Below are 24494 nucleotides of genomic sequence, written 5' to 3'. Positions count from 1 at the left end.
AAGTATTTGCTACACAAACAATAAAAGAATGCCTGCTTTCTAGGGACTTTGGAGAATCACAAGGACAAGAAAACTGCTTTATCATGCTATGTACCTATAAGAGGTTACCATTTTTTTTTTTTAATGTTTTACCCTATATCCCCTTCTCCCAAAACTAGCTTCTCCCTTTCAAAAACCTAGTCCAGTCAAGATTCTTTTTCCTCTGAAATGACCCCAGGTCCACCCCCATCAGCCTTAGGGTGACCCTATGCTGGGCTCTGCCCAGAGAGACTCTTTCCAACACTGACTCAATGTCCCATCCAGGTGTCTCTCCAAGGCTTCTGCCCAGTCCCTGCTCTTTGTGTCCTTCCCTCCAAGCTTTTCCACTGTGCGCCCACCCAGCCCGAATAGGGACACTCCTTTGATGCCTGTGCCTTCTCTTCACCCCTTTTTTGCCACGTCCTTTCTGAGGGAGCAGGGAGCTCAAAACCCCAGCTGTGAAGTTAAGCCACCGTGTGCTGAGAAGTCCCTGCACTGTCTTCTCTTTTACCCGTGAAAACCCAGGGGGCCCTCCGCCTGAGTTCACGGTTACCTCACCTGTTCCGGGGCAGGGCCGTGCGTGCCTGCCGCAGCAGCCTCCAGCTGTCCTCATCCCGTGGCCCTCCTACCCCCGCCTCCACCTCCCTCTCTCGCAGGCCTGGGCCAGGTTCTGAGTGAGTGCCTTTGTCAAGCCTGAGAGGGAACTTCTGCAGATGTCCCCAGTTGCTGCTGTCACTCTAGGAGAGACGTCTGGCTGGGGATAGGGAGAAGGACAAAACAGGTGTGGCCACTACGGAGGGTGGGCCAGCAGGGCCACGGGGACAGAAACACCCTTTCTTCACAGAACCAGAGCTGCCAGCTTCCCAAAGGCCTCGTTTCAGCACCGTCCCACGTCCCCTGCAGAACCAGCCCCAGAACAGACTCCTTCACGATCTGATTCCTGGAGCCCAGGCTCCCTACCTTGTGTTTGTGGGCCAGGAGGAACAGGCCCTCCGAGATCCAGGGTGTGCACTGGGCATGCTTTAAGGCATTATTTTTAAACAAAAACAAATACAAATGATGCGCCTTGGACTAGAAGCCAAAATTCATATTCATGGGAATGTCCAGGTTAAGAGCACAAGCTGAGACCTGAGTCCAATTCTTGGCTCACACTAGCTTGATGACCTTGAGCAAGTTTCTTAACCACCTGGTTTTCTCATGTGCAAGATGGGGATGATAAGAGCTTAAAACAGTGCCTGGCGTACATTAAGTCTTCCTAAGTATTGACTCCCATTTTTTCTCATCTCCTAACTGATCTTCTAGTCTTGCACACCTATCACCCACACTGCCATCAGAGTGATCACATCCCTTTTCAAGACCTCCCATCATCTACTGCAAAAAGTTGAGACTGTTAGCCAGACTGTTAGGCACTTGCAGTTCTGGAATGATCTGGCTCTGCCCTACTTCCCAGCCCCAGGCCCACATAGCCTAACAACCTGAAGTTCCCCAAGATGCCTGCTTTCTCACACGTGCTCCTCCTCCCCCCACTTTCATCCATAGGTAAACCCGCCATACCCTGGTCCTGACTTAAGCTTAATGGCAGCTCTTCCAGGAAGCCTTCCTTGACTCCTCCAAGCAGAGCACGGCCACTGCAGTGTACACTGCTGGAGTCCTCCCAGAGCCCCTTAATCAGGTTGGTGCACTGTGAGTGCAGCTACTGCGAGTATTGACTCCCAGCTACTGTGAGTGTTGACTGCTAAGGGCTCACAGCTGCCCCCTTCTCAAAGGGAGCCTTTGCTAGGAGAGAGCACTGCAGCCAATGATTGACAAGGGGGGGAGGGGGGGAGAGGAGTGGGTCCAAAAGAAAGGTGGGATCAAATCTGTGGTGATGCAGTTCCTATTGCAGGGCTCCCTGTGGTATCTGGCTGAAGCTAGCTCCAGCTGCAACACGTCCCTCCTTGCTTAGCTTCTTCCCCAGCCCAAATCTGCTTCCCTCACTTCCTGCCTCCTGGGAGAACTTAAATCAATCCCAGGCACCCTGAACTGTCTTGGTATCTGTCCCTAAGGATCAGACCAGCCACTCTCTCTCCTAACTCCCATGGCACGGTCTGTTTATCTTGACTCCATCCCCTACACCTTGCTCTACAGCTGCTTCCTGCACCATCTCCCTACTAGGTTCAGAGCTTCTGAAGGGCACAGCCTAGATCTTAGTCACCTTGTATCCCTGGTGCCTATGCAGTGCCTGCACATGCTGGGTGCTTAGTAAGTGCTTGTTGATAAATGCACAAATAACATTTGTGGAATTCTGAGGTAGGCAATAAAATGTAAGTATTATTATCACTACTTTTATTACTATTCTGTTTCTTCCATTCTAAGATGCACATTACCCCCCATTTTAATATCTCTGAATATTAAAGGATGCATCTTATAATTGATAGCACATCAAGGTTTAATTAGCAGCATTTTCTTTTTCATAGTTGTAAATAAAATAATGGTCTTTTATAATCACTGGCTTCTTAGGTTCAGTGGTGTATGGTATTATTATTATTTTTGGCCATGCCACACAGCTTGTAGGATCTTAGTTCCCCGACCAGGGATCGAACCAAGGCCCCGGCAGTGAAAGCACTGGGTCCTAACCACTGGACCGCCAGGGAATTCCCTGTATGGTACTACTACTACTACTACTACTACTACTACTACTACTACTACTACTGAGACTGGATCTCCTGGATTCTGCGGACTGCAAGGCAAAGTCCACAGAGCTAAGTCCCCATTACCTGAGCTCAGTAGCTGTCAGGCAAGCTCTCATAAAGTGACCTGCATTTGCCCAGGGACTAGAAGGACCCCTGTGTCCAAACACCTCTGGAAATTCCCATGAAAGCAGGCCAATGTGATGTGGAACAAGCTCTGGACTGGGAGTCAGGAAAGCAACGTTCTAAGCCTAGTTCTTCCTCTAATTTTCTGGATGACCCCACGCGGGACCTATCAACACATTTACTGAGCACCTACTAAATGCTTGACATGATGCAAGCCCAGTGGGTCCACCCAGAGCCCTGAGAGGAAGCCATTATCCTCATTTTATAGATAAGGAAGCTGAGGTTCAGAAAGGTTAAACAGCTCTTCCAAGGTCAGACAGATGGTATTTGACCGCTGGGCTCTCTGAGTCCTTCTCTCGGCTATATGAGGATACCTCCCTGGGCCTGTATTTTCCCAGAAAAAACGTCAAATAATGAGGCGTCACAGATTGGAGGCTCACAAGCCATTCTCATTCCCAGATACACTGTATCTGACCCATCTCATGTATTTTATTTTAATTGAATTAAATTGATTTTCAACATTTATTTAAATCAGGAGGTTTAAGCTAAAAATCGGGATTTCTGGTTTGTCATGAAAAAAATTGGAACACTGGCCACATTGGGCCCTCCTTCTCACAGGTGGAGCTAAGTAGCAGCACAAGGGGAGTGGCGTCAGGGGGGAATGGCACTGTGATGGGACGCACACATTCCAACTTTCCACAGATTCCACCCCTTCCTAGGCCACGGGTCACTATTGTTTATCATCTCATTTGTGCTGTTTTCTTGCACCCAGCCAGCCTCTGTTATTGAGATCCCCCCTGTTCCCTACAGGCCTTTGAGTGGGTGACCCTTAGACCAGATGAACTCCTGTGCCCTCTCCAGCCCTCACAGCCTGTGGCTCCTCCCAGAATCTCCCAGCGTGGCCTCCCTCCAAGGAGGTCACTTCATGAACCTATTTCAGAACCACTCAGGCAAGCCCCTGCCTGGCACCTTTGCCTCCATCACAGGGCCCCCACTGTTGGTCCCTCCCAGCCCCAGCCGGCCCCACCCAGAGCATCAGTCCCAGCCAGTTCCCAGGGCTGCAGGCGGTGGAGGGAATGGCTGAGGTGGTGAACCAGGCCGGTGTGGAGAAGCGCTAGCCCAGCTCAAGGGGCGGGGCCCCACCCAGGGAGGGTGGGAGGAAGGCAGGACTTTGTACTTCCCAACAGGAAAGTGGTTCAAGGAGATACATGTACGTGGGGAGGCTCCGCAGTCACAGAAGATGAGCACCGTTTGACACATAAGGAAGGACAAGCAGTAAATCATCAGGAGGAAAAAGGTACAGTCTCAGCAGCAATTTAAGATATGCAGATTAGAACACCATTAAGGGCCCATTATGGCCAGAGTCAACATGAAAATAAGAAATTAAACAAGAAAGCTGTCGGCAGGGTCATCAGGAAACAGCTGCACATACATAAACTGCTCAAATCTTTCTAGAATGTGATTTGCATTGTGTTGCAAGAGTTTAAGACTCGATCAGGTAATTATGGTCAGGGAACCAGATCCCATGAAAACAACTTAAAATAGCACCACCAAGGAGTTTTTATAAAAGATGCTCATAGCACCTATATATATAGACACCCCCCCAAATGGAACTCCATTCAGATTACAGAATGGTATGTTAACAGAATGAAATAGGAAAGGACTGACACATGGAAACAATCTGATGAAACCATTTGATGAACTCATGTTAAGGGACAAAATCGGTACAAAAAATAGTAGTAGAGGTGGACTTATCAGCTATGTTAAAACTTCCATAGGAACATTAGCAGCAATCAGGAGAGAATTCTGAACAATGCAAATTGCTAAGGTGTAATGTTTATTATGTTAAGTTGATCAAGATGGTTTAAATAATGATGATGATGATGATGATGATGATGATGATACAGACGATGTAAAGGCCTTTGAACAGGATTTCCTCATAATAAAAACACCCCAGCCCTGGTCCCGGGCGCAGGTAGGCCCAGGGCCCTGGCTTGATGAGGAAGGAAGAAGGAATGTAAACTGGGAGAGGAGGGGTTATGACTGTAGGTAGGGGGAGGGCCCCAGAGCTTCCCTTGTCAGAAGGGCTCTGAAAGACACCTCCACCAAAAGAAACAAAGTTACACAAATAAACCCACACCATTTATTTATTTGTAATAAATACAAATACCATTTGTATTTATTACACAAACCCACACCATTTAACCTCCAAAGTCCTGGGTGCTAACTCTTACTGCTGCATTTGCGCTCTCAATTTTACTAATACCTTATTTCAGCAACTTCGTAGGTGACACTAGGGCTCTTTGTGGGCTAGCCTAGGAACCCAACTACCATTTATAGCATTGTTTCTATGGAAATGTGTTTCAAGCTTCAAGAAACTGAGCTGCTGACAACCCTGGGGCACGCACATGGTCTATAAATTAGGGAACTGAGACGAGCAGTTATTGCTGGGTCCTGGGCTCGGGAAGACAGCATGTTACTTAGACTCTGTGTCAGTTAATACACCACCAGCAATGATCCCGTTGGAGCTGGCTGGCGGTCACTGTAGAGGGTGGGGATGGGACCACGGCATCTAGGAATGGACACGATATTCTAGGGAAGCACATGGATATTCCCCACCCCTGCCTCCAAACCCACGCACAAGCCTGCGTGTCATGGAAGACATGAAACCGGCCTGAGTACCCTTCATGAGTATCCAAGCAAGCCCTGTGCCCAACACGCTCTCCAGTTTCTCTCTGACTCTGGCAAACCGCCAGCCACAAGGCCCTATTTCAGTCTGATCGTGGAACAGCAAACTCCAAATCTTTGACAGTTCTGGAATTTGGCTTTAGCGGATATGTGCTTGCGATAACCCATCTCCCCACACGTTCTGTTGCGGTGGCTTCTGCGTTAGCAGGCTCCAACCTGCCCGCTAGAGGTCTGCCCAGGGCTCTCCAGCTCCACCCACTTCAGGACGCCAAGCAACACAAGGAGTCTCCATTTCCTGCCTTGGACTGTGCTAGTCACAGGGAAAGAATGATCATGGGCCCTCCAACAGACACTCCACGTGACAAGAAAGTTCCCCACTAAGAAGAAAAGGCTACACACAGGGAGGCAACCCAAAGGGGGAGTGATGGGTGAGACGGCCGTGTACTAGGTGTCCCAAGGTTCTGAGATGCCAGAGATACAAGGTGGTCAGAAGGCGGTCAGAAGACAGTCAGCTGCTCAGCCACAGGCCACACCTGCAGCTGCAAGTCCCAGCAGAGCTCATGGCAAGATGGGAGGGGTCAGAGGGCCCTGCAGGCCAAGCCAGAGGTAGGCTGGATGAATGTGGAGGGCTTCATGAGGCTGGCTAAAGGGCAACTCTAAGTTTCAATACTATAATGAATCTGTGCAACACTGTGCAGGAGGTCATTTTGCAAAGCACACCCTCTCCCCTGCCTGTGTGAACTGCAGAAGAGAGAATCTGCCTCCCGCTGCGGCTGGGCCAGCAGGACCGGGCAGCCTCGAGGTGAGTGGGCGGCTTAGAGCCAGAGCCTCAGGGCCACATGTACTCACTGGGTTGGTTCCCCAGAAACCCAGGTGCAAACAATCATCTGGGGCTCTGAGGCCACTTGGGGGTCGCCTGCACCAGGCCGAGTCCACTGGGAGCCCTGAAGTTATGTAGTTAGCCAGCCTATGAAGTCAGGCTCAGCCAATCTGAACTCTCCAGCCCCTGCAGTGCAGGGGGCTGATAAGACACAGCAGTTCCTTCTTTCAGGTGGTAACAGATGGGAGGCTTGGAATTCCTCCCCCTGGCCTCCTTCCCACCCAGATCCAAAGATGTTGATAAGTTAAGGTCCTTTTTTTTTAAAATTATATAATATGTAAGTATATACATGTATTTATTATATAAGTATAGTATATATTAAAGTATACTAATATATAATAGAAATGTTATAAAGGTATAATATATTCAAGTATATTAATATATATATAATATATATTAAAGTATTATATAAAAGTATATATATAAAGCAATTTCAAACACACAAATACTCCACTCATAACCACTTCACCTAAATCTTGTATTTACCTTATGCCAATTTATACCATAGCCAATGTAATCAGTTTGTATGCACTCACCAAGTGTATGTGCAATTTGCCTGTTAAAACAGAAGCCACTTTTTCACCAAAATTCTTCGGCACTTTCGCATGAATTAATATCATCTTCATATTAATTTAACAGTGGCACAATATTCCACTGAGTCTAGGTATCACCAATTATATAGCCATGTGGAACACTCAGGCTGTTTACAGTTTTTTGCTATTTTAAACAACGTTGCTATAAATATCTTTGTGCGTATAGCTCTTTTCCTTTCTAGAATTATTTCCTTAGAATAAATTCCCAAGAGTAATACTAGTACGTAAAAGGAAATTAACATTTTTTATAGCTTCAAGTTCTACATTTAAAAAAATATATTGGGGGGCTTCCCTGGTGGCGCAGTGGTTGAGAATCTGCCTGCCAGTGCAGGGGACACGGGTTCGAGCCCTGGTCTGGGAAGATCCCACATGCCGCGGAGCAACTAGGCCCGTGAGCCACAGTTACTGAGCCTGCGCGTCTGGAGCCTGTGCTCCGCAACAAGAGAGGCTGCGATAATGAGAGGCCCGCGCACCGCGATGAAGAGTGGCCCCCACTTGCCGCAACTAGAGAAAGCCCTCGCACAGAAACGAAGACCCAACACAGCCATTAAAAAAATAATAATAATAATAATAATATTGGGGCTTCCCTGGTGGCACAGTGGTTAAGAATCCGCCTGCCATTGCAGGGGACATGGGTTCGAGCCCTGGTCCGGGAAGATCCCACATGCCGCGGAGCAACTAAGCCCGTGAGCCACAACTACTGAGCCTGCGCTCCAGAGCCCGCGAGCCACAACTACTGAAGCCCGTGTGCCACAACTACTGAAGCCCGTGCACCTAGAGCCTGTGCTCTGCAACAAGAGAAGCCACCACAATGAGAAGCCTGCGCCCCGCAACAAAGAGTAGCCCCCGCTCACTGCAACTAGAGAAAGCCCGCGTGCAGCAGCGAAAACCCAATGCAGCCAAAAATTAAATAAATGAATAAATAAATTTATTAAAAATATATATATATATATTGTTCTATGTGAGTTACCTGGACTATCTTTTTCCAAAGTAGTTTTCCTGACACCTCCCAATCCTACCAAGCAAGGTAGGATGGCTCAGAGGTAGCTCCATTGATTTGCTGGGGAGGGATGAGGAAGGAGGACAGAGATGGGAGTAGGAAGGTGGAGGACTGAGTTGGACAGGAGGAGGCAGCAGGCCCCCTGGAGGCAGAAACAAAGGCAGATCCCTCCCAAAACGGGCCAACACCTCCCTAGGACATCAAACCCACCCCACCACTCAAGTTTCCTCTGAGTTGATCTTCCAAGGGCCAAGAACAAAGACACACTTCAAGGGGTTCCTAAAAGAGATCTTAGAAATACGATGTGATTCCAGGTATGGAAACATATTTTGCAAACAACAGAGGCCATGCACTCACCAGCAGTCAAGCAGGCCCGTGCATGTGTGGGTTCAACTTTGACAAAGAAAATCTCTTAAGAAAGAAAGTCCACCTCATCAGGTATGGTGGGAAATATGCTCCTCCACGGCTCTCTCTAGGTGGCATGCAGACCGCGGATAACTATTCCACACCAGGAAGGCTCTTGTGAGGTAACACAGGTCCCACTGTGAGGCACCATAAAGACACCGTCTGCCAGTCTCCGTTCACAGGCTTGGGGAATTTCTGAGCAGGAAAGAACCACATGTGGTGTAAGTGTCTCATTGTATAGACAAACTGAGACCCCAAGTGCCTGCTCTGGGGCTCCTGCTGCATCCTGCAGTCATTGTCAGGTGGGTGCTCCTCTTCCTCCAACAGAAAGAGCCACAGCCTGTCCTGACGGTCACTCGGCTGAACAGCGCTTTCCATTTTAGAGCCTCAGTGCGTCCTCTCATGGTGTGCTGACTCGTTCTCCCTAGTTCCTTCTCCGTGCAAAGCCAGCAGACAGTGCCAGGCATGGACACTAAGGGGTCCTCCAAGGGCAGCTGGTGTTTAGCCTTCTTCAGGGGTTGGGCTGATGGGGTGGAAAGTCTCTGCAGCCTTTAAACCAGCTCCTCACCACAGATGCCTCCTCAGAGTCATCCTCAGGGTGCGGGGGACCCAGGTGCTGGGCTTTGTGGCCCTAAACCCCCTTCCCACCCTCACCAGGGTCTCCCTCAGGTTCAGAGAAACAGCAAAGCCACCAAGGCAGCAGCTCCACTAGCAGGTGCAATGGGAGGCTGTCAGCTCACCAACCACGCGTGCCCCCTGACCGAGGCCAGGTCCTGGGCCTGCCCCTACGCCCTCACATCCCCTCAGGCCGCCCTTCCGGTCCCATCACGGGACACCTACTGCGTGCCAGGCACAGTGCTAGGCCAGGGAGGAGCCAGGCACACCTGCAGCTGATGCCAGCGTCCTCCTGTGGGGAAGCTCGATTGCAGAAACGCTAAGCTGGCAGCTCAGGAAGGCAGCAAGGAAGCAGGTGACTTCTGGCCGGTTCTGTGGGCTTCTGCCAGGAAAAGGGCAGGGAGGACGGCTCCAGGCAGGGGGAACAACAATGCACAAGGCACAGAGGCCTGGAGGAGTGCGGAGGAGCAGAGAGAACATAGAGGGCGGCGCTAGGGAAGGGGGAGTGGCAGGAGAGGAGGTGGAGAGGTGGGCTGGGGCTCTCAGGGCCTTGGGTGCCTTTCTGAGGAATGTGAGGTTCCTCCTGCAGGACTTGGGCAGCCCTCAAAGGTTTTTAAGAGGGGTGACGTGATCAAAGCTGTGTTTTAGTAAAAATAACTCAGATCCTTCCAAGACTTCTTTTCTGCTTCTGTGTTGTTCTCAACACGATTCTGTGTCATCTGGACAAAAATGGGCAAATCAGTGCAAACTGTGCCAGAGCCAATACTGGCTAGGAACACTCCTGCTCCGTCCTTCCCGGGGGTCACCCTGACCCCACATTGGTGAGCAGGCCTCAGCCTCAGGAATCACCTCCAGTCCGGGGTGCAAGAACCCAGCCCTTGACACACCCAGCTTCGTGGAGGCAGCAGCTCCCCACTAACAGGCACCAGTGGAAAAGACCCTTGAAATGCTGGTAGCCACCACAGCCATGAGTCCAGAAGTTCAAAACCGCATTTTTCTCTTTAAAGCAAATTAATCCCTTCGTCTAAGGTTATTGGAACTGAACGGCCAAGATTTCAGTCAGGGTGCCCTGATGTCAAAGAGCTATAACCAGAGGATCTGAGGGCAAGAAGGGAGCTGGTGCTCACCGAACAAACACCCTCTTGTTTGGATGAGGAAACTGGGCAGGGATGCGACTGGCAATGCTGACAGCCCCAGGCAGATGAAGCCCTACCTCCTTTAGCTCTCTCTCAGGCAGGATATTGGATAGGACATCTCCAGCAGGTTGACATCTTTGGAAGGTGAGAAGAGCCTACTCCTGTCACTTTGGACAACTTCGGCAGCAAGCCTGAAGCCAAACCCCAGTCAAAAGCAAGGTAGCACCTCCCAAACACCTCACGGCCCTGTGGGTCTCGCCCAACCCCAGAGGAGAAACAGAATTTGCATTGTAGCTGCCTTTTAGCCAGAGAGAGCCAAGCTCTGGCCTCTGGCCTTACAAGGCAGCGCTGAAGTTTTCCAAGTGGAATCAAATGTGCAGGGAGGATCCAGATGCTGGGATGAGCTCTCTTTTCCACTGGAATCCTTCAAATTCCAGAGGAAAAATCCAACTGCTAATGAAATGCTCAGATCTCCAGAGCATATAAGAATCCTAGGACTTCCCTGGTGGCTCAGTGGCTAAGAATCCGCCTGCCAATGCAAGGGACACGGGTTCGAGCCCTGGTCCGGGAAGATCCCAATGCCGTGGAGCAACTAAGCCCGTGCGCCACAACTACTAAGCCTGCACTCTAGAGCCCGCGGGCCACAACTACTGAGCCCACGTGCTGCAACTACTGAAGCCCACATGCCTAGAGCCCGTGCTCCGCAACAAGAGAAGCCACTGCAATGAGAAGCCCGCGCACCGCAACGAAGAGTAGCCCCCGCTCGCCGCAATGAGAGAAAGCCTACGCGCAGCAGCGAAGACCCAACACAGCCATAAATAAATAAATAAATTTATTTTAAAAAAAAGAATCCTAAAGTTTAGCTGGAGGCTAAAGGATTCAGAAAGATGTCCAAAAAGATTAAGATCAAAACGTGGATATTTTCAGTGGCCTATGGGGGATGCCCCATCTCCACCTCATGTCCAGCACTGCCCAGTCATCCCAGTCTGAGGGCTAGAACGGGCTCTGGCTTCTATGGTGGACACTTGTCCACCTGGCATGCATACCTGTCCGCAGGTTTGAGGAACCTGGCATTGTGAGTCCTTGTGGGAGGGAGAGTTCCACCTGCAACTGGGGAAGCTGTAACCTCCAGAACCTGTGAGAACATGAGCATGTGACCTAAGCTGGTCAACCAGATGCTCAGCCTGGGCTCTGCCTGTGGATTGAGTGACACAAAGAATCAGGGAGAGTTCAAAATTCATACTGGAGGTGGTGGCAGCAGTCAGGTTAGCAGGCAGCAGTGATGCCAGGCCAGTGGCATCATCACCTTGTCTTTGGTTTCAGCTACCCAACTTCCCGCAGGTCCTGATTGATTTCTGAGCCTCAGTCTCCAGATTTCCAGGACATTCAGTGAGTCACCAGATATCCTTCCAGTACATTCCTTTTCTCATTAATTTAGCCAGAGCCAGCTTCTGCTGTTTGCAGACCAAAGACCTAGACTACCCCAGCATGTCCTTCTACCTCTACACTGACTCCTCTGCACTGCCCCCCCCACCCCCCCAAGACAACACCTAGGCTCAAGCTTCTATCTTTCCCTCCGGGAAAAGAGTCTCATCTAAATACTCACACACCTGAGAGGATCACAGCCACCTAATAATCGCAAATATGAACAAATGACGTAAATGCTGAATATAACAATTCATCCTGCCCCTGGTTCTAACCAGATGTCCCCATTTGGAGCATTAATATCAGAAGTTAAAAGCATTATCACTCCCTTGGACTCTTCCCTATTTCCCCATCAGTTCAGGGAAAGGTGGACTTGGAGTCAAGAAACCTGCGTTCTAGAACTTGCACATGTCACTCCAACCCTGGGGCACCTGGTGATACCTGCACCATCTATTTCTCAGGGAGATTAAATCAAATGAGAAGTCCCCACCCATGGCAAAGACCCAGGAACCTTCTAATTCCTAAGTCAATCATTCTTTTCAGTCCTCTCTTTCTTGACGTCCCCAGTGATTAACAGTTGATCAATTTCAACTCAGTTTAATAAAGACTTATGGAAAACTTTCCATGTGCCATGTGCTATACTAGGTGCACAAAACCATGGTCCCTGTTATAAAATGCAAAGCTCCCTCCTCCTTTGACATCTATGACATCATGCTCTCCTGGTTTTCTTCCTTCCTCACCATTGGTTCCTTCCTGGTCTCCGTTGCTGACTTGCCTTATATACCATACCCCTTAAACGGTGATCCCCTTGCCTCCTACTGCATGCTCTCCATGGGTGATGCCATCAGCTCCCTTACCTCCAACCACCTTCTGTGTTCTAGTGATTCCCAAGTGTCTGTTCCAGAGTGTCTGACAGACAGAGGGGGCTACTGGGAGGTAATTGGGTTTGTCTGGAACTTGTCTTGAAGCTGTAGCTGCACAGTAAGTAATCATTTTTACTTAAATGATGTTTATTTGGGGTAGCTTGGTTAGAGTTCGTGGAGGGGGCAATGCCGCCCATTGCCATCCCTTGGGGGAATCTCCTGCCCCAGACCCATATGTCCAACTGCCCACTAGAACTGCTTTCTTGGATGTCCCGGAGGCACCTCCAACTCAACATGTACAAAATTAGACTCATTTTCTCTTCCCTAAAAGCTGCTCCTCCTTCTTTGTTTCAAGCAGAAACCTAAGGAAACACTTCAACTTCTCCCTTGCTCTACTCATTTGGTTGGTCCTCAAGGCCTGTCAACCCAACTCCCTCGACACCTTCCTAATCCAGCTTCTCCCTCCCCCACTGCTCTGGCTCAGACTCCTCCATCTCGCCGCAGGGACCACTGTGACCTCCCTCAATGACCTCCTCACTGGTCTCTTTACTGCCCATTTTCCCCCAGCTTCAGTCAATCCTCCACATCACAGTGAGTGACCTTTTAAAAAGAAAATCTGATCCTCTCTCTCCCTCACACACACACACACACGCACACACACACACACACACAAACACAATCAGTCCTCAGTGGCTCCCCACTGCCCTCAGAGTAAGCTCTAAATCTCTCCGCTGACACAAATGGCTGGCCCGTGACGTGGCCCCTGCCTGTCCCTTTCTGCACCCCCCTCGTACAAGTGCTCCATCACAACCGCTGCTTGCAGTTGCCGGAGAAGACCCTGTCGTGTCACGCCTCCACTCCAGGCCCTGCCTGAGCTGCTCCCTGTGCCTAGAATGCCCTGACCCCCTTTGCCACCTGGTGGACGCCTACTCGTTTCTCAGGACTCGGCTCAAACACCACCTTCTCCAGAAAGCCTCTTATTCATTAATTCCCCAGGCTTCCCTGAGCACAGGGACCATGCAAGGCACTGGGGCCGTCCTAGACTTTTGCTAACGGTTCTCTCTCCTCCGGCCTGGCAGAAGCGACCTGTCCCTCCTCTGAGCCCTGCAGACCCCTGGATAGTTTCACATTGACATCCGTGGCACTAATGGCTCTTGGCTTTTATGTGTGTCTGTCTCCCTCACAGACCGTGAACACCGTGAAGGGGGAGGCATCCCCAGTACCTAGCACAGAGCTAAGCACACAGTAGGGACTCAATAAATGCATACAGCATGAGTGAGTAAAAGAAGGAAGAATGTGGGGGAAAGCACTCTATAAACAAGGATGGGCAGGGTTCCACTGCTACTGCTGTGGCCAGGTTTTTTTTTCTCCATAACTGGGAATTCAGATCCTAAATGCCAGCTGGGTAGGTCAGCACAGCCTCCTTGGAGGAAATCTTGAGCCTTTCCCCACCTCTAGTGCAAGTGGAAGTGGGGATCGGGGAGTGGATTTGGCTCCTAAGTTGCCCCAAAGCACATGCTATTGGGAAGCCACAGAGGAAGTAGACACAGACTCATGAGGTAGATTCCTTGCAGGCCCCTTACAATGGCCTGCAATAGGGAGGCTGGGGAAGGGAGGCAGGGGAAGGGGAGAGGAGAGCGGATGTGGAGGGCTAGGGCCTTAGAGCAGAGAAAAGTGTCTGCTCCACATGGCACTGTCCTCGCCCAGCCCCACAGCAATGACAGGTCACCCCAAGCATAAGTCCTTCCTCTGCAATCCTGCAGTTAAAACCCACTCCATGGATCTCTCCTTTACACCCTGCTCACCTGTTCGAAGAGCCTTTTTTGCTTAACCTCCTATGGTTATTTCCTAACTTATAAACCTGCCGTCTATTCAGGGGTGAGCATGGGCTAAGAGCCCTGAGCCTGCTGCCTGCTGCCTGCGGGATATCACAGTATAAGTATCTCGGCATGCTGAGTGAGACTGCAGTATTTGAACACACACATATTTCATACTACAGAGCCCCCAAATTCAAGCCACTTCATCTGCTGCTTGACCTTGGAAACTGCAACTTCTTCCAGAACTAGAGGAACAGCCTACGATGAATTTAAGTATCAAGAGCCAGTACGTCTGCCGCCTACCTGGTGCCCTCCTAAGGGACTTTCAAGGTTAATCTTGATTATATTCTTATTTTTCACTTTACACACTGACTTTAGAACCTGACCTCCAGAAAATGCAACTCCACCAAATTCCGTTCTTAAGTGACCGATCCACACTGAGTCTGTTTTTCCCTCTGGCTACAACCTATCTCAGAAGCTGACTGTCAGCCTCCTGGAGAGAAGGGGCAAGTGGGACCCTGCTTTGCACCCCTTGTTGTGCCACATGCAGTGTTGAGAGCACTGCAGCTGTTCTGTAAATGCCCAGTGAGGACAGTCAGCCTTGCGTTAACCGGCTGCCCAAGGGGTGCTGAGTCTGTGTTCCTGGGCCTTCTAGCATCCCTCTTTTTAAGGACCTCACTCCAACCCTGGTTTTTGGTTTCGTTTTTTGTCAAGTTTCTTCTTTTTAAATCTTTGTGTACTGCCTTAAGGAAACTAAAGAGATGGAATTGTAAACAAAATCCTTGGTTCACAAATAGGCTGGAACTGATGATTATGATGACTAAGATGATCAATGCAAGATGGTGAAAAGAAATGGAATGTGGGGTTTGTGCCTGACTCTTCCATTCTGCAGCTGTGCGACCTTAGAGAAGTCAATTATCGTCTCTGACCCTTAGTTAAAAGTGAGTTACTGTACGTTCCCTTCCCAGATTTAAATTCTCTGAGATGCCGTTACTGCAGTTACTATAAAACAGAGGCGGGGGACTTCCCTGGTGGCACAGTGGTTAAGAATCCGCCTGCCAATGCAGGGAACACGAGTTCGATCCCTAGTCCAGGAAGATCCCACATGCCGCGAAGCAACTAAGGCCATGCACCACAACTACTGAGCCCGTGTGCCGAGAGCCCGTGCTCCTCAACAAGAGAGGTCACTGCAGTGAGAAGCCCGCGCACCACAAGGAAGAGTAGCCCCCGCTCACCGCAACTAGAAAAAACCCGTGCAGCAACAAAAACCCAACGCAGCCAAAAAAATCCAACAAAAAACAAAAAGAGAGGCGGGATGATAGCAGTCCCTAAGGTCCTAAAAGTTATAGAATGTTCTACAGTTCTAAAAATTGATTATTTTGTGAAACAGCAGATTCTAGACAATATTGGTTTATTAAGTGCAGTTTATGCATAATTTTTCAGAAATAGTTTTCTAGGTAAATTCCAGTTTCACCCCTTTTATGTTCATCAAGAATTTTCAATTAAAAGTGAATTCAACATATTGACTGCAACATTGTATGTAACAGCAAAAGACTGGGAACAACCCAAACGTTCTTCAGTAGTAGACTAGTTAAATAAATGATGGCATTTTCATACAGTGGAATACAATTTAGCCAATGGAAAAAATGAGTGGCTCTATGAGCACTGATACAGAATCACTTCCAAGACACATTAAAAATGAAAAACACAGAAGGCAGAATGCTGTGCAGAGTATGCCAGCATTTGTTTATAGATTCATACTTTCTTCTATGTGCAAAAGCTACATCTGGAAGCATAGCTGAAAAATGACAAATTGTAGTTGCCTAAGACAGGGACACTGACAGAATGAAGAAATGGGGAACAATAGAGGATGGAAAATTTATTTTTTCAAAGGATTATGTTATCAAATTTATCAGTATTTTCTTATGAGTTCTGTTTTGTCTCTTTCTTAAGAAGGTCTTCCTTCCCTCAAGGTTAAAATACACATTTATTTTTCTAATTCCATTGCATTTTTATACGTATGTATTTATCTGTATAGTAATCTATTGTCTATATTGAAATTATTTTTGAGACTTACTTTACACTGTATAACTTACCTCTTTTGAATTTTGAACTACAGGTATGTATTACCTGTTTTTTAAAAATTGAAGTATAGTTGATTTACAGTATTATATTAATTTCAGGTGTATAGCATACTGATTCAGTATTTTTACAGATTATACTCCATTAAGTTATTACAAGATAACAGCTATAGTTCCCTGTGCTATACAATATATCCTTGTTGCTTATCTACTTTATACATAGTGGTTTGTATCTGTTAATCCCATACCCCTAACTTGTCCCCCTCACTTTCCTCTCCCCTTTGGTAACCACTAGTTTGTTTTCTATATCTGTGAGTCTGTTTTTGTTTTGCATATACCTTCATTTGTATTATTTTTCATATTCCATATATAAGTGGTATCATACAGTATTTGTTTTTCTCTGCCAGAGTTATTTCACTGGCAAAATATTCTCTAGGTCCATCCATGTTGCTGCAAATGGCAGAATTACATTCTTTTTTATGGCTGAGTAATATTCCATTGTATGTATATACCACGTCTTTATCCATTCATTTGTTGATGGGCCTTTGGGTTGTATATTACCTTTTTGAGAAGAAAACTGGGGAAAAAAGAATCTACCAGATTTTATTTTAAAAAAACTTTTTTAAGGAATCTAGTGTATAGGGTGCATTTTACAGCATGTGAATTATATCTCAATTAAAAAAGAAAGAACCTAGCTTATATGGCAAGGTTGAGATTAACAGCATAAGAACTGGGTGGAGACAACAGAATCCTCCTAGTTAAACCTGATGTTAGGGTTTAGCAAGGATCTCCCCAAGACTCAGTTTTATAGTTTAGCCTAGTTTTATAAGTCAGTACCTATTTGGGCAAAGCAAAGCTATGGTCAACCAGGAAGCATCTCTTTGCCTTCCTCACAAGTGTGTCTGAGAGTTGGCCCTACCTCCTTCTATCAGTCTGGTTCCGTTGGAGGACCAGGCCAACCCAGGTAATGGATGCTCTCCCCACAGAGCCAGTGCTCAGGCTTAGGACACCCTGGGGCAGATCAACTAGGCCCAAATCAAGACAAGGAGGAGCCAGTGCTGAAGCTGGGCAGACACTGTCTAGCAACCAGGGGGAAGAGGTGCTGGAAAAGAAGCTGAACAAGAGGTACAAAGCTAGGAGGCACCAGAGAGAGGCCAACAGACAGAAGGAGGCAGGGCTGGGTAAGTGTTCAGAATAAAGACTGGGAACCAACTGGTATATATGTATAGGTATAGCTGACTCACTTTGTGAGACAGCAGAAACTGACACACCATTGTAAAGCAATTATACTCCAATAAAGATGTTAATAAATAAATAAATAAATAACCCCCCCGCCCCCGCCAAAAAAAAAAGACTGGGAACCATGGTCCTTGGTGCTTGGCTTGGGTATGTGCCTATGCACAGCCAACAATATCTGAAAGCCACTGCATCTGCTGCATCCTCACCATCATCACCGTCATCCTCATCATCCAATATTCACCAGGAACCCCAGGGCTGGGAATACAAAGATATATAAAACAAGGACTTCCAGTTTAGTTGAAAAGTGATAACACTGATCCACCCAAAAGCACATTTAAGAAGGTAAGTGAAGGGTATGATCGGAGCTATGGTCCAAAGGAGAAGTTGAAAATCCTTTAGACCAAGTTTCAACGTTTCTTCATCAGGGGCCCCCAGTGGATGTTACTGGAGTTCCAGGGAGAGGCCCACAGAGTGGAACAGGGGACATTCTTAAGGAGGGGAACATGAATAGGGCTAAAAAGGAGAGCAAGACTGAGCCAAGTGGGAGAGAGGAAAGAGGAGGCATTCCAGACTTCCGGGGAACCATGAAAGGTAGGAATGCTTGCCACAAGCAGTTTGGACAAACACACAGAGTGGGTCACCAGGTCAGAGCAAAGGGCTAGGGCAGGAGAGCAGTGGAGGCCAGACCCCTGCGTGGGAGGCCCTGACTGCCATCCTAGAAGTTCGATCCTTACTGTGCAGACAATGGGGAGCCACTGAAGGTTGCTGAGCAGGAGGCTGACCCTTGCAAACAGGCGTTTTAAGTGAGATTACAGAGGAGCCCTTTATCCCAGGCTTTTTCAAAGAACCTGTGTGTATTTCAAGTGGCACTTGAGAGAGAAAGTCGTAAAGCATTGCCCTGTGTCATGTAGACAAAGAAAAAAAAGGTTTAAGGGTCTCACAAAGAGATGCTTCAGTGAGAATGAGAAATGAAGGGGGGCTCATTTTAAAGAAGGAAACAAATTTGCAGGACAGAACTGCCGGGCATCTGGAAAACTGCAGCACTTTCTTCAGAGTCTGGAATGCCCTCTTTTGGCTGGAGGTATTCTGCCTCCTTTTTTGGAGGTTAGTTGTGATGTCAAAACATGGAATTGCGGTGTAGGGAGGCAGCTGGGAGGAGGCAGATGAACAGAAATATAAATACTGGGCCCGGAGAACATAAAAGGCCTCCATACTAAGACCATCCTCTTGCAGAGGACTTTGCCATCTGCCTCTCTCAGTGGAGCCTCGGAGTTTTTGTCAAAGTTGCTGGAAGCTTCCTAACTACCCAAATAGTTTTTCCTCTTAAAACAATAAAATGATTTTTTATAATCTGTCACGTTTTGATTCAGAGCTTTTTCAATATTGTTCCTACTTGTGCATAGTGAGGCAGTAGGCAGGGCTGCTCTGGGGCCATGAACTGGGCAGTAACTTTAGGCCATAAATCAGCATTTATGTAAGGTGGAAGAGGAAGTCAGGATTAAATTTCCGGTCTTAAACTGGGCTGGGTACAACTGCAGGGCAAGTTCTGTGAATACAGAGGCAAAGCTGAGCAAGCCAGGGGAAGGGCATGCATGAGTTATGCACAAGAATCAGCCAGGCTGAACTGATGACATGGACGGGAAACTGCTCCAGGTGGCTCCACAATTCCGGGGGGCGGGGGGAGGGGTCTGAGTCCTTCCTTCCTTGGCCTTTGCTAGGGGTCCCTCTCCCCTGCTCTCCTGCCCACACTCCCTGGGGCCTTTGGGCACTTTTAGTCTCTGCACGGTCTACATGAACACAAAGCATTGCAAACTCAAAGCTGTCTTTCTGCTGGAGTCAGAAGGGAATGCTCCCCTCCCCGCCCCTCCAGACTAGTTCTGGGTACCAGCAGGCTCTTACTAAAGCAGCCATGGTCAGGTGATACAGCTGACCAGGACCTTGACAGTCAAGTTCAGTGAAAACCCAAATGTACCCAAAACAAGGGGTTGTGCAACTCATGGGAACTCCTACTTCTGTGGTGTTTTTGCTCTAACCCTCATTCCCCTGTGGCAACTGTGTCTGAAGTCCCAGACTTTCCAGAAACGTCCTGATTTCACATGCTTTTCCTTGAGTCTCTGGAAGCGCATAGGTGTCTGCCAGGGATTATGCCCTAATGTTTTGGTTTGACAAATGGTCACTGTGCCCGTGACACGCAGCTGGCATGAGGTTGCAAAACAGCATTTTCCCACCAGGTGAAACTCAGTTACTAGGCTGGGGAGAAGGCCAGGCATGGGGAAGGTCTGGTGTGCCAGGCTATCGGTACCTGCTGCCGAGTCACACAGTCCCCTTAGCAGGGCTGAGTGCTACCCTGGCAGAGTCTCGACCTAGGGCAGGGAGAGAGGGGGCTGAGATTTGGCATGTGAGAAGAAGGACCCAGCATGCATCCTGTACATGTTTTTGACTGTGTTTTAAATCCCTCTACTACAGTTAGCCACCTCTGAGGCCCTCAAGGAGAACCTGTTTGCCTTCTTTCCACACTTGAAGGCTTCGCTCCGTTCCTGCAGCACAGCAGTTCAGGAGGTGTGAGGACACCCACCCTGGTCTGTGCAGCAGGCCTTGCTCAGGAAGGGGGTGGGGGAGTTCCTCTGGAGAAAATGAACATGAGTCACTCCTCTGCCTCCGCCACCCCCCCCCACCGCCACCGGCCCCGTCGGACCCTCGCCCCGACACTGGCACAGACACACAGCCTAAAGCCCCAGCACTCTTCCCTTTGCCCAGAACACAAAGAAGGAATTAGGACCCACCTACTAAGTTTCTGCAGCTGACACTTCAAGGCTCAAAGTCTAGCTCACCAGCACAGTCACACGTCTGACGTGTCCTCTTTGCAACCAGGCCCCAATCCAGTTGCCATGCAATTTTGCTAATTCAAACTGCTTTCCCGTTTAGGGATGTTGATAGCCATCTCCCATCTCCTTTTCCTGCTGACATCATCCCACATTTTCTACAGGCACAAATAAGGGTACAGTTCCTGGGATAGTTTTCAGGCTGCCTGAGGTGGAAGTGAAAGGATCCTGCACTCCCGGGTCCACTTCACTTCTCTGGTGTTTGGCAAACTGTCCGAGTTTTAGGGAGAAACGAGGAAATAAATCACCTAGCTAAGGTGAAAGGCCAAAAAGAACTTGGTGACTGCAGCTCAGACCCAGATCTGTTCTGGGCATCTGCAATGCAAATCTGCATTTTGTTCTCTGCCCCGAGGTCTTGCACAATAGCCTGTGTATAAACATCCACGCCAACAATGCCTGACTGTGCAATCACGCTGTAATTACAGGCCGCCAGGAAGCTGCTGCTAGGAACTGCACCATTCAACTTCTAGACATCCCATGTCAAAGGAGTCTCCACGGCACGGACGTACATTCCTGCACACACCAACGCGTCCCCGCCGCCACCGCCGCTGCTGCTACAGTTGAAGACTCCAAGCCAGGGAGCTAGAGCGCCACCCGCCCGGCCCGCCAGTCCCAAGTTACTTTGCAGGGATGTCATAAACTTCTCAGCTGTTCTTAAAAAAAAAAAAAAAAAAAAAAAGCCTTTTCCACGAGGCTACCGAGGGCGGCGGGAACCACCATCAAAGTTCCCAAGCACATTCCTGCAGCCCTAGCAGTTTTCGAAAACAGAGAAGAGCGAGATGCCTCAAAGAGTCCACTGGAAGCGGGTTTTGGAGTTTTATATAGAAAACACTCACATATGTAGGTGGGTGCGCTGACAGCTTTTATGGCTAAATTGCAAAGTGTTAGGCCTTAGTGATTACTGTCAGGCTCGGGACGTGCTGTGGGAGGAGAAAGGGTGGGGGAGTCAGAGGGATTTGTTCAAAGGGCGCTTAGGGGCAATTCTGGTTTTGCATTTTGGAAATGCGTAGGGTTGTTTTCCCAAACTTCCGAGTTGCTCTGCTCTTCGTCATTGTCGGGCCAAGCTAAGAAAAATGGGGGGAAAGTTCCTTTAACTTCCTTCCTGCGACCTCAGCGAGGGCTACAAAGAGGAAGAGCACGCTTCCTTGGGAAGCACCGGGTGGGAACTGGGGGACCGCTGCGCCCAGCCTGTCGCGATGGGGCGCGCCGAGCGGAGGACTAGCCTCGGACGCAGGACACGGGAAGCCCCTTCCCTGAACCCCTCCGCTAGCCAACGGCGCCCGGAGCGGCCCGGCTGCAGCCCTGGCTGGTTTAAGTCCCGCGGCAAACCGGCGACTACAGGGGCACAGCCCAGGGCCCGGATCCCGGCCGCCGAGCTCCCTCCCTGCAGCGCCCCCCGCACGCAAGCCCAGCGCAGCCTGCCCTACCCGTCCCGCCACATCCCCGCCCGCGCGGCCAAGCCCCTGCCCCGAACGTTTCCGGGCACCGCGTCGGCGCCCCGGCTGCGGAGGGGCCGCCGAGCTCCGCGGCTCACCTGCGCGCTGGATCCCGGGGCCGCTCGGAGGGGCGCGGGGCGCAGGCGAGCGCGGGGCGCAGGCGAGCACGGCCCGCAGACTCAAACTTTGTTGCTCTCGGGACGGCGCAGTCGTCACTTCCTCGCTGAGCGGGTGGCGCGGCCCGGGCCGTGACCCAGCAGCTCGCGCGGTGGCGCGCCGGGCCCTGCAGCCGCCCGCGCCCCCGGCTCTGCGCGCCCTCGGCTGCGGGGGGAAGCGGGCTGCAGTCCGCCGAGCCTGCAGCCCTCTGGGGGAGGCTCGCTCCAGCAGGGTGGTTTCCGCGCCGAAGAAGTGCGGTCGAGGCTGCTCTCAGGCTGGATCTGGAAGATGGTGTTGGGGTTCAGGGACCCAGAGCTGGGGTTCCGGGAAAAACAAAGGATGGGGAAGGAGAAAGTTTTTCAGTTTGGTGTTGCAGCTAGAAGGTCCTCTTGGAAAGCACAGTGCTCTGTGTTTGTTTTTGCTTTATTTTTGGTTTTTTTCCCACCAAATAATGCCTAAGCTGGGCCTTAAAACGCGGGTCTCCTCTTCCCACATTCCCTCAAAAGATCTGCACACTTGTCCTTCGTCATTTCCACTGATTATAAGGGCACAGGACGTTCAGCGTTTATGACTTAAGGGGGCTATTTCAGCGCCCAAGTTGGGGCTGAAAAATAGTTTCTGTTCTAATCCTCCCCCGCGATTTCCACCTCCTCCTTTACAGGCAACTCACAGGTCTCTTTGGGGCCTGATGCATTCCGTATTTCGTCACGGACCAAAAGTGACTTGGAGGGTAGGGTGGAGTCCTGACAAAAGGAGCTTCAGGCAGTAGTAATTCTGAAATTTATCGTTGCCCGAAATAAATTTGCTCACCGTATTCAGAACTACAAAAACAAAAAGCCATCTTTTTGGTTTCTGATAAATAGCAACAAAGTAGTTAAACAGCAGTCTTTCGGGAAGAATTCCTGATCCGGTAAAGCTGGAAAGAAAACGGGTTAGCCTTTGCTGTGGTTGAGGAAAAAAAAAAAAAAAAAGCAGACATTTGAAACTGCAGTGGAGGGCTTTCGTAACAGAAACGTTAGCTTCATGGTAGCTTGTGAAAACAGGGACCTTTTCAAAGGTGGCTCAAAAGCATCAGTTAGGGTTCAACAATTTTCCCTTTTTCCCCAAATACTGCTTCTACAAGCACATTGGCCAGATCACAGAATCTCCCGTTCTAATGCTTCATCTTTTTACTAAAGCACAGGAAACCACAGGGTTGAGTGAAGGTTTTGTCCAGAAAGGTGGATGTAAAATTGATAGAAAGTAACATCTGAGAAATGATCCCCAGGTCTGTGTTAATACCTAATGGGAAGCCACAAACGCAGACTTCTCCAGGAGTATGAAGATAGAAGCTCTCCTAGCAACATGAAATCCCCCACATTGCAGCCCTTTATGCACAATTATGATTTCTACTGAGACATTATTAATGGCACATTATAAATACAAAATGTATCATGTAAGAAAAATAACATTGTTTTGAGAAATAAGTGCATTATTATACTCTCAATAATTATAATTCTCTGCAGTTTTTATGACATCACACATTGTGGGCTGGTGGTGGAGGGATTGTCCATTTCAATTTTGAAATAGATAGAAGTAATTCCTTAATGCATTCAGCTTAAGGCAAGCAATGCCATAATCAAGAGGAGTAGAGAGAATATGCTTCTAAAAACAATCATGTGATACTCCATATTTGCTAGGACAAGAGCAGAATATTTCTTTGTTCACAATTGTGATTCTGAATTCTCAGTCACAATTTCATGAATATTCAGTATTTCTGCATGCCCAGGAATAATTAGCAGACGATGTAAATGTTTGAAGGCCTGATATTTATGTACGCACAGACACACATTGCTTTTTCTCTGTGTAGGGTGGCATTTGCTGGAGTTCCACAAAGTGTAGAACCTGTGGTAGGCACACTTGAAGACAGCCCCCAGCTAATAGTGATCCCCTTCCTCCTGGTATTCATGCCCTATATAATTGCCTCTTCTTGAGTGTGGGCTGGACTAATTGACTCAATTCTAACAAATAGCATATGGCAGAAGTCATGTGATGTCACTGCTGAGATTAGGTTATAAAAAACCTACTGTGGCTTCCATCTTGGGTGCTCTATTTCTTTCTTTCTCTTTCTTGGATCACTCACTGTAGGGGAAGCTACCTGCCATGTCCTAAGGCAGCCCTGTAGACCGGAATCGAGACCTGCCAACAACCACATGAGTTAGCTTGGAAAGGCATACCTCCCCCTTCCCCCATGCCAATCAAGGCTTCAGATGAGACCGCCAACCCCAGCCAACAGCTGCCTCATGAGAGCCCTGGTAGCAGAGGCATCCAGCTAAGCTGCCTGGATTCCTGACCCAAAGAAAATGTAAGATGATAAATATTTGTTGTCTCAAGCTGCTATGTTTCGGAGTAATTTGTTACACAGGCATCGATAACTAATGCACAGGAAAAAGAGAAGGAAGTCATGTGGACCCGATGACAACCCC

General features: G+C 48.9%; 1 protein-coding gene across 1 annotated transcript in view; it reads right to left on the bottom strand.

Annotated features, from left to right (window-relative positions):
* MIDEAS (mitotic deacetylase associated SANT domain protein) overlaps positions 1-22686 on the bottom strand; it is a 67789-nt gene extending 45103 nt beyond the window's left edge. Inside the window, exon 1 of the mRNA XM_082383865.1 lies at positions 21972-22686. The gene's annotated coding sequence lies outside the window, so the exon portion shown is untranslated. The remainder of the gene's footprint in view (positions 1-21971) is intronic.
* Between the last annotated feature and the right edge of the window lie 1808 nt (positions 22687-24494).

Source organism: Balaenoptera borealis (assembly GCF_965194805.1).
Source record: "Balaenoptera borealis genome assembly, chromosome: 3".
In the NCBI taxonomy this organism is placed as follows: domain Eukaryota; kingdom Metazoa; phylum Chordata; class Mammalia; order Artiodactyla; family Balaenopteridae; genus Balaenoptera; species Balaenoptera borealis.
The sequence above is the reverse complement of the archived record's forward strand: the minus strand, read 5'-3'. Positions and strand labels throughout refer to the sequence as shown.